Genomic DNA, 11,331 nt, shown 5'->3' on the forward strand with positions numbered 1-11,331 from the left:
TTGTTAATGTGCGATCGTGTGTCATACTGTGTGCTAGTGTGGGTTATCCTGTGACTCTGTGCCCCTGTGATGGGTGTGTGGATTGTTTCTGTGTGACCGTATATATTTCTGTTTGTGTGCATGCATAGGGAGCTTTGTTATTGTACTTCTGTGACTGCGCGCTGGTGGGGATTGTGGCTGTGCAGCACTGTGTGCGGAAGGGAAGGGGAGTCTGTGACTGAGACTGTTACACCTTTGTGTCTTCTGATTGGTGAATCTGGAGAGACTGTCGGTGACCGTCTCATATAGTCATGTATGAGACACAGGATAGCTCTGCGCTTTGCCAGTTAAGAGCCTGACGCTTCTGTATGGCTTTATAGTTGAAATGGAAGCCTGGGATCTCCTCTGAGAAGCCCTGGTCAGGGAGGGGCAAGTGAGCTAGATATCCTTGTCATTTGGACCTTAGGAAAGATTTGTTATCTCCTTGTCTCATCTGTGTCTGTTAACCAGGCTTAATGAGTCTGTCCCTTGTGGTTCATAGCCAGTGAACACACCAAGTACTTAAAAAAATAATAATTTTATTTATTTATTGGCTGTGCTGCATCTTCCTTGTGTTTTGAGCTTTTCTCTAGTTTCAGGGAGCGGGATTACTGTCTAGTTGCAGAGCAGTTTTCTCACTGCGGTGGCTTCTTTTATTGCAGAGCACCGGGCTCTAGGGCCCGCTGGCTTCAGCAGTTACGACCGGAAGGCTAAGTGGTTAGCTCCGGGGCTCCAGAGCACAGGCTCGGTAGTTGTTGGGCACAGGCTTAGTTACTTGGAGGTATGTGAGAATCTTCCCAGATCAGGGAGTGAACCCCTGTCTCCTGCATTGGCAGGCGGATTCTTTTACCATTGAGCCACCAGGGAAGTCCCACATAAACTACTTTTGATTAAAATAGAAGCATTTATTGGTTGCGACAGTAAGAAGACAGGGAGCCAGCTCTCAAAGCACTGTCTGTGCAAAACTGGATGGGGAAGTTTTAAACCTGGAGCACATGCATAGTACTAAAAGGGCTGCTGCTGCTAAGTCACTTCAGTTGTGTCCAACTCTGTGCGACCCCAGAGACGGCAGCCCACCAGGCTCCCCCATCCCTGGATTCTCCAGGCAAGAACACTGGAGTGGCTTGTCATTTCCTTCTCCAATGCATGAAAGTGAAAAGTGAAAGTGAAGTCGCTCAGTCGTGTCCGACTCCTAGCGACCCCATGGCCTGCAGCCTACCAGGCTCCTCTGTCCATGGGATTCTCCAGGCAATAGTACTGGAGTGGGGTGCCATTGCCTTCTCCGACTAAAAGGGCAGGCATGGTGAAAAGACAAAAGCTGCTCTAGGTTGCAAAAAAACTGTAAGCAAAGTGTTTGGTTGTTTGTGTGCACTGTAACCTTTTTAAAACATCTAGTGTTTGGAACTTGCTGTAATTTAACAATTTCTGCAAAACAATCATACTTTGGTTTAACCCCATCCTTTCCCTACTGCTGCCTAGCTAATATATCCTTCAACAAGAGAAATCTCCAAGGAGGAGAAAATAATGGTTATGATATCTATAAGTTATATATAAGATGGCTTGGTATTTTCCCTTTATTTCTAAAATGCTTTATTTTTTCCTGGAGTTGGTTTTCTTCCTTTCTTGGCAGACTTCTAACAGAGACCCATGAAGTAAACTAAAGCCTACTATTTTTCTTTGCACTTCCTAATTTTTAAAATTAATATGTATGCTGAGTATTTTGGCTTTACATATGTACACATATGCAATCATGTAGATACATATACATGTGTATATACTTGCATTTTTAATATTTTCATTTAAGTGATGTACCTTTCCACATAATTGAAAGTTATTTGAGAATATTTTTAATATTACACAGTGTTGTTTTGTCATATGTGATTAATGCAATAGTCATTGTCTCCTTTATTGCTATAAAAATTCTGATTTTGTTTGAGGGGGCACTGTGCCAAACAACAAATAGGGGGAAAAAAAAACACTTTACATATTTCAGATGTAAACAAAAGCTGTTAGATTGGATTTCTTAGACAGTTCTTTAAAGAGGGGAATGTGGGGAAGGCTCAGTGGACATGTATTCTTTTAGCCTTCTTCCTTTTCTCCTTCCTGCCTGGAAAGTGGATAATAGTGCTGTTCATGGAGCAGCCATCATATAACCATGCATCCACAAGGAAAGGAAGGGTAAGAGAAAGTATTATACTAAATGAAAGTAGAGGATTTTAAATAGTGTATATTGTATGAAAGTTATTTCGTAAACAAAACAAAATTTACCTATAGGTGCATGAAATAAATAGTAGCATTTCAATTCTCTTCATGGTAATGTTGACTGAAAAACACAATGTGATAGCCATGAGTTTCAGTTTTATTTGAATACTTACTGAGCACTATAGCCTGGGAGACAGCCTCTCGGATAGCTCTGAGAAATTACTCTGAAGGTGTACTTGCGATTAAAGACACATCTTGGTAGACGGTTATTGCCAGTCATGAAGAATAGATATCTTGGTTAATGATTTTAGTGCTTTCCTAAGTATGGGAAGATGCAAAAATCCAAGTTCATTAAAAAATTCTCCTGAAATAGTTCTAAATAAAGGCTCATTTTCACAGAGCACGGAATGACTGATCCTGAATTTCTGTTCAGTTCAATTCAGTCGCTCAGTTGTGTCTGACTCTTTGCAACCCCATGGACCACAGCACACCAGGCCTCCTGGTCCTTCACCAGCTCTCGGAGTTTACCCAAACACATGTCCATTGAGTCAGTGATGCCATCCAACCATCTCATCCTCTGTCGTCCTCTTCTCCTCCTGCCTTCAATCTTTCCCTGCATCAGGGTCTTTTCCAATGAGTCAGCTCTTTGCATCAGGTGGCCAAAGTATTGGGGTTTCAGCGTCAACATCAGCCCTTCCAATGAACACTCAGGACTGATCTCCTTAGAATGGACTGATTGGCTCTCCTTGCAGTCCAAGAGACTTTCAAGAGTCTTCTCTAACACCAAAGTTCAAAACCATCAATTCTTCTGCACTCAGCTTTCTTTATAGTCCAACTCTCACATCCATACATGACTACTGGAAAAACCATAGCCTTGACTAGATGGACCTTCATTGGCAATGTAATGTCTCTGCTTTTTAATGTGCTATCTAGATTGGTCATAGCTTTCCTTCCAAGGAGTAAGCGTCTTTTAATTTCATGGCTGCAATCACCATCTGCAGTGATTTTGGAGCCAAAAAAAATAAAGTCTGTCACTGTTTCCACTACTTCCCCATCTATTTGCCATGAAGTGATGGGACCAGATGCCATGATCTCAGTTTTCTGAATGTTGAGTTTTAAGCCAACTTTTTCACTCTCCTCTTTCACTTTCATCAAGAGGCTCTTTAGTTCTTCACTTTTTGCCATAAGGGTGGTGTCATCTGCATATCTGAGGTTACTGATATTTCTCCCAGCAATCTTGATTCCAGCTTGTGCTTCATCCAGCCCAGCGTTTCTCATGATGTACTCTGCATATGAGATAAATAAGCAGGGTGACAATATACAGCCTTGATGTACTCCTTTTCCTATTTGGAACCAGTCTGTTGTTCCATGTCCAGTTCTAAGTGTTGCTTCCTGATCTGCATAGAGATTTGTCAAGAGGCAGGTCGGGTGGTCTGGTATTCCCATCTCTTTCAGAATTTTCCACAGTTTATTGTGATCCACACAGTTAAATGCTTTGGCATAGTCAATAAATCAGAAATAGATGTTTTTCTGGAACTCTCTTGCTTTTTCCATGATCCAGTGGATGTTGGCAATTTGATCTCTGGTTCCTCTGCCTTTTCTAAAACCAGCTTGAACATCAGGAAGTTCATGGTTGACATATTGCGGAGGCCTGGCTTGGAGAATTTTGAGCATTACTTTACTAGCGTGTGAGATGAGTACAATTGTGCGGTAGTTTGAGCATTCTTTGGCATTGCCTTTCTTTGGGATTGGAATGAAAACTGACTTTTTCCAGTCCTGTGGTCACTGCTGAGTTTTCCACATTTGCTGGCATATTGAGTGCAGCACTTTCACAGCATCATCTTTCAGGATTTGAAGTAGCTCTACTGGAATTCCATCACCTCCACTAGCTTTGTTCGTAGTGATGCTTTCTAAGGCCCACTTGACTTCACATTCCAGGATGTCTGGCTCTAGGTGAGTGATTACACCACTGTGATTATCTGGGTCATAAAGATCTTATTTGTACAGTTCTTCCGTGTGTTCTTGCCACCTCTTTTTAATATCTTCTGCTTCTGTTAGGTCCGTACCATTTCTGTCCTTTATTGAGCCCATCTTTGCATGAAATGTTCCCTTGGTATCTCTAATTTTCTTGAAGAGATATCTAGTCTTTCCCATTCTATTGTTTTCCTCTGTTTCTTGCACTGATCACTGAGGAAGGTTTTCTTATCTCTCCTTGCTACTCTTTGGAACTCTGCATTCAAATGGGTATATTTTTCCTTTTCTCCTTTGCTTTTCAGCTCTCTACTTTTCACAGCTATTTGTAAGGGCTCCTCAGACAGCCGTTTTGCTTTTTTGCATTTCTTTTTCTTGGGGATGGTCTTGATCCCTATGTCCTATACAGTGTCACAAACCTCTGTCCATAGTTCATCAGGTACCCTGTCTATCAGATCTAGTCCCTTAAATCTATTTCTCACTTCCACTGTATAATCATAAGGGATTTGACTTAGGTCATACCTGAATGTTCTAGTGGTTTTCCTTACTTTCTTCAATTTAAGTCTGAATTTGGCAATAAGGACTTTATGATCTTAGGATGTTTTATTGTAGTCAGCAACTATAGAGGCTAATGACTTGATTGTAGAACTGGATGGTGATTTGCAATTCTCCCTTTTTGGTAATAAATTCAACCAATGTTTGGGAGACGTTTGTGACCAATTTGTCCCACGATGCTAGAAAGACTCATTCCTAGATCAGGTCAGGACTTCGTTGTTCAGTTCAGCCGCTTAGTCGTGTCTGACATTTGCAACCCCATGGACTGCAGCACGCCAGGCTTCCCTGTCCATCAGCAACTCCCAGAGCTTACTCAAACTCATGTCTTTAGAGTCAGTGATGCCATCCAACTATCTCAACCTCTGTCATCCCATTTTCCTCCCACCTTCAAATCTTTCCCCAATGTGGAATTACTGGACTAGGCAATGTTAATGATAGTCATAAAACTCACTGTACCCTCATCTGTCGTACTAGTCAGTTATTGTCTAGGAATTGATTCCCTCTTGCTGCTTCTTCCCATATCTAGAGTTACACTACTACAATCATTTTGATCATATATATATATATATAACTATATTTGGTTAATTGTTCAAGTTGCATAGTCATCATTATCTTTATTGGAGGCTCAGTCACACATTTGGTAATGCAAAAAACAGTAATTTTGTAAAATAGGCAGAGTATAAGTAGAACAACCAGTAGCATAAGGTCATAACTAAGAATTTAAACCAAGAACTTCCATTCAGCATGGCCCAGTATATTCTTAGTCATCTGACCCAGTCTATTCCTTACCAATTGCTGTCTTTAAAGGTAATGATATATAAGCATTGTTCATAAGGCACTCAGCCTGATTTCCTAGTGTTATTAAGCTGATTATCTTTAGTATGATTTAATTGTTCCCAACAAGCATATTGTTCTGTTAAACTTAAATGACCATAGCCTGTTAGCTATATAAAGCCATCACGTAACAGAAGGAGGGTCCCTCCTAATAATTGGAAACTTATATTCTTTCACTGAAATTTAGCTCGTTGCTCTGAGCTTGAGTAACTTTGAAAGAAAATTCATACTTATGGCTAGGGTCAGAGCAAGTATGATTGACAGGCCAACTGAGGGGGTCCCATCTAGTAATATCAATAGTGGCCCAAATAGAACTATAACTTCTTTCTTCTACAATAAATTTCCTGAGGGCTATCAACTCATTGCCTTGGAGAGGAGAAATCCACCAAGGTAACTCAGAAGTTCTGGACATAGGTAATTGACTATAAGCCCAACAGTTGGATTAATTTTTAAATTCTGCATAGGATTTTGCCTGTGATAGAAAACATTTGATTCATATGCAAAAGTCCAGTATATCAGGAGAACACTATAAATAATCATATAGTTTAGGTTCTGAATCTTGGGATAGCTTTTTATTTCTGATGTTGTCTTCTTGTCCTGGTGAGTGTCATTTCCTCTCTGATCGCTGTTTTAAGTGAGTTCAGTAGTCTGCTATAGAGATCAGTATAGTGCCGGGGCTCATTTTAAGTGGGAAATATTCCAAGAGTCAGTTCTTTCATTTTTGCTGCACATCAAGTACTTTGAGTTCTTTTTTTTTTAATTTTTAAAATTATATATTTTAAATTTTTACTTTTGACTGCCCTGGTCTTACCTGCTGTACATGGGCTTTCTCTAGTTGCGGCAAGTGCGGGGGCTGCTCTCTAGTTACAGTGCATGAGCTTTATCGCAATGCCTGTGGCTTCTCTTGTTGCAGAGTGCAGGCTTCATTTAGTAGCTAGGGCTCATGGGCTCTAGAGTCCTAGATATCATTTTGAGATAGTGATTTTCTTTCCTTCAAGCATTACCCAGAAATGAAATTACTCAATTCTATGATAATTGTATTTTTAAACTTTTGAGAAACTTCTGTTTTCCTTAGTGGCTGTGCCAATTTACATCCCTACCAACAGTGCACAAGGGTTCCCTTTTCTCCACATCTTCACCAACACTTGTTATTTCTTGTCGTTTTGGTGATAGCTATTTTAACAGATGTAAGATAGTATCTTATTCTGGTTTTGAGTTGTATTTCCTTGATGATTAGTGAGGTTGAACATCTTTTCGTGTACGTGTGGATCATTTGCTAGAATTCTTTGGAAAATGTCCATTAAGATCATCTACACATTTTTTATTTGGATTATTATTTTGCGATTGAGTTGTATGAATTTTATATATTTTCCATTTAACCCCCATATGATATGTAATCTGCAAATATGTTCTTCTGTTCCATAGGTTGCCTTTTCATTTTGTTGTTTCCTTTGCTGTACAGAAACTTTTTAGTTTGATGTAGTCCCACTTGTTTATTTTTGCTTTTGTTGTCAAGTCCAAAAAATCATCGCTAAGACTGAAGTTTGAAAGCTTACCCCCCTTAGGAATTTTGTGACTTCAGGTCTTATGTTCAATTCCTTGATCCGTTTGAGTTGATTTTGTGTACAGTTTAAGACAGTGGCTCAGTTTCATTCATTTACACGTGGTGTCCAGTTCTCTCAACACCATTTATGGAAGAGAATATCCTTGTGTCCAGTTTTCCGAGCACCACTTAGGGAAGAGAATATCCTTTTCCCATTGTACATTCTTGGCTTCTTTCTCATTAATTATAACAATGTGTGGGTTTGTTTCTGGGCTCTCTATTCTGTTCCACTTATTTACATGTCAGTTTTTATGCCAATACCACACTGTTTTGATTCCTAAGGCTTTGTAATACAGTTTAAAATCAGGATTATTTTATATTTCTGTGAAAAATGCCATTGAAATTTTATATAGTTGTGTTGAATCTGAAAAATCTTTGGGGGTAACATGGATATTGAAAAATATTAATTCTTACAACCCATAAGCACAGAATATTTTTCCATTTATTTATGTCTCCTTCAGTTTGTTTTGTCAAAGTCATAGTTTTCAGTGTACAGGTCTTTAACCTCCTTGGTTAAATTTATTCCTAGGTATTTCATTTTTAAAAAATACTGTTTTATAAAAAAATAAAATAAAAAAACATAAAAATACTGTTTTATTGATCTATAGTGTTCTTGCCTGGAGAATCCCAGGAATGGGGGAGCCTGGTGGGCTGCTGTCTCTGGGGTCGCACAGAGTTGGACACAACTGAAGCGACTTAGCAGCAGCAGCAGCAGCAGCAACAGTGATTTACAATATTGTATTAGTTATAGGTATATTATATAGAGATTCAAATTTTTTAAAATTATATTCCATTTAAAGTTATAAAATGTTGGTTATATTCCCTGTGCTGTACAATATATCCTTGCAATTTATTTATTTTATACATAGTAATGTGTATCTTTACCCCCTACCCTTGCCTTGCTCCTCCCCCTTCCCTCTTCTCATAGGTAACCACTACTCCTCTGTATCTGTGTTTGTTATATTTATTCATTTGTTTTATTTAATAAGTGGTATCCTATAGTACTTATGTTTCTCTGTCTGACTTATTTCACTAAGTGTAATCCCCTCTAGGTCCATCCATGTTGGTCCAAGTGGCAAAATTTCATTCTTTTCTATGGCTGAGTAGTGTTCCATTGTGTATATGTATGTGTGTGTGTGTGTGTGTGTGCGTTTTATTGATTTATAGTTGATTTACAATATTAGTTATATACGTGTGTGTGTGTGTGTGTGTGTGTATACCCCACATCTCCTTTATCCATTCTTTATCCACTCATCTGGACACTTACTTAGGTTGCTTCCATATCTTAGTTGTTATAAATACTATAGTGCTGCTCTGAACACTGGGGGCATGTTACTGCTGCATTTGGAGTGATAGTTTATATATTGCCTCTGTAAATCCCTACCAGATAATAAGGGGAGGAATACCACCTAATAAGTGCTGTGTCACAACAGTCAATGCCCCAGTCATACTTACACCCTCTCAGTGGACCTGCCAGCCAGGAAATGAGGTGTGCTTCACGATTCTTGGGCTAGGATGGTAGTCAGTGTTCCACTCACGTATACAGTCTTTATAGATGCCCATTATTAATGGGCAGGGATGGCTGTCAGGTCTCTGTTCACACACATAGCGTCTGCATGTGCCTCTGCAGATACTTACTGGCAAAAAGGGAGGATGGTGCTGCTAGGTGTCATGCATAATAGTGTGAAAGATTGGCATTTTTAAAGTGTTCAGCCAGTGTAGAGTTGGCATTGTCAATAGGGTTTTGTTTTGCAGGTCAGCAACCTTCTCAGCCCTTTGGATAGGAAAAGCAAGTATACTTTGGACATTTTATTTTTTTGTTATTGTTTAGGGTTTTGGTAGTTATTTGCACTTGGTGGTATTTCTGATTTCAAGCTTCTCAGGTGCTCAGGTTGGAATAATGGGAAGACAAAACAACAAAACACCCAATTCTCCACCAGGGAACTCACCACTGGGCTGGGTTTTTCCTCAAATCCTAAGGTCAATCCAGTTGACCTTCATTTTTCCAACTTGTAGTTTCTTTCTTATCTTTGCTCTTTGCACATATGAGATTTTTTTTTTCCTGCTTCTAAGATTCTCCCTTTATCATGGATTTTAATCAATGTAGTTATGAGTCCTTGGGAATAGTTGTGCCCCCGATCCTACCCCCACCCACACCCCCCTCTGCCTTGTCTCTTGTGCTTGGAATGGGTTGAACTTAGATCTGTGGGTTTACAGTTTTCATCAAATTTGGAAAGTTTTCAGCAATTATTTCTCCAATTATTTTTTTGTCCCCTGCCCATTCTTCTTCCTGTCTTTCAGGGATCTCTACTACACATCATTAGGTTAGATGAAGTTGTCCTACAGCTCTCTTCTCATTCTATAGTTTTTATTGCTATGTCTTCAAATTTGCTAATGCTTGCTTTTGGAGTGTTTAATCGATTAATCCTATTAACTGTATTCTCAGACACTATTGTTTTTAACCTCTAGATTGGTTTGAGTCTTAAATATTTTCCACATCAGTACTTACCAAGATCAATCTCTCTTGTTCCTTTTTGGACATGCAGGATATAGTTTTGTACTACTAGTATCTATTAACAAATACAAAATCTTGTAAATCAAATACAAAATCTATGTTTGTCACTTCTGGATTTGTTTCTCTTGATTTTTCTACTTAATCATGTGTGCCTGCTTATAAAACTTATTTACTACCAGGCAGTATGAAAGTTACCTTCAGTATCCTTGGTACTTTTTACATTTCTATAAATATACTCAAGTTTTGTTCTGGAATATACTTATGATACTTGAGAACAGTTTGTTGAAAATTTGCTTTAAGCTCTGCTGGGTGGGACCAGGAAAGCCTTAGTCTAGTTCTAACTTGCCTCTCTACTGAGGCAATAGCTTTTTGAGTAATCTAACCAGTGCCCTGTGAATTACGAAGTTTACCCTTCTTGCTCATGGGGACACAAACAATTCCTGACCCTGTGTGAGCTCCAAGGATTGCCTTTGCTCTTAAGCATTTCTTTTGCTGGTCATAGGTGGTCTCCTTGATCCCCTGCAGTGATTAGAACTTGACTAAATACTCTGCCCTGCAAACTTTAGCCATCACTGCCTCCCTGGACTCTCAGCTCCATCTTTTCTACTTAAGGCGGTTGGTTACAAAGCTTCTGTATATTACCCCTCCCAGTGCTGAGATGTGGAAATGCTGTCTAAGCAGTACACTGGGTCAAATGTATGGACCACATTTGTTTGTTTATACTTTGTTAGGCATGACCATTCTGTTGTCTGGTGTCCAATGTCTGAAATTATGTATATCTTATACTTTAGTGTTTTGTTATTTTAGGCTGGAAGGTAAATCCAGCCTGTATTATTCCCATTTTTGGCTGCAAACAATGTTAAAAAAAAAATTCTGTGCTTAAAAATTGCAAGAAAGCAGAGCTTCCATATACCATTCTCCCAATTTGCCGAATGCTAACATTTTACATTACCATAGTATGATGATGGAAATCAGGATATTAACATTGGGCACAATACTATCAAACAAATGACAGGTCTTGATTGGCTTCCATCAAGTTTTCTCCACTAATTTTCCAAAAATTGAATTCACAATCCTATGTTGTATTTTGTTCCCTTGCCTTTTATAACCTGGAAAGGTTATGAACTTTTGGAGAACTGGGCAAGTTATTTTACAAAAGGTTCTGCATTTTGGATCTGCCTGCAGTTCTCTCATTATTAGGACACAGTTATGCATGTTTTGGTCTTCCCAGGTAGCACTAGTGGTAAAGAACCTGCCTGCCAATGCAGGAAACGTAAGAGATACTGTTCAATCCCTGGGTTGGGAAGATCCCTTGGAGGAAGGCATGGCAACCCACTCCAGTATTCTTGCCTGGAGAATCCCATGAACAAAGGAGCCTGGGGGGGGCTATGGTCCATTGGGTCACAAAGAGTCGGACATGACTAAAGCGACTTAGCACATAGCACATGCATGTTTGGGTGAGAATACTACCCAAGTCTTTGCCCTTCTTAGTGAATCACCTTGATGCCAATGTCACTATTGGTGATTATTTGGGTAAAAGTGCTGTAAGCAATGTTTTATCTTTGTAATTAAATACTTGGGAGAGATATTATGAGATAATTCTAATATCCCATTTTTCCCTTATACTTTCACC

General features: G+C 39.3%; 1 protein-coding gene across 2 annotated transcripts in view; it reads left to right on the plus strand.

Annotated features, from left to right (window-relative positions):
- The window catches only part of ZNF382 (zinc finger protein 382), a 64,434-nt gene that overhangs the window by 240 nt on the left and 52,863 nt on the right, over window positions 1-11,331 (plus strand). The window lies entirely within an intron of this gene.

Source organism: Bos indicus x Bos taurus, chromosome 18 (genome assembly GCF_003369695.1).
Source record: "Bos indicus x Bos taurus breed Angus x Brahman F1 hybrid chromosome 18, Bos_hybrid_MaternalHap_v2.0, whole genome shotgun sequence".
Lineage (NCBI taxonomy): Eukaryota > Metazoa > Chordata > Mammalia > Artiodactyla > Bovidae > Bos > Bos indicus x Bos taurus.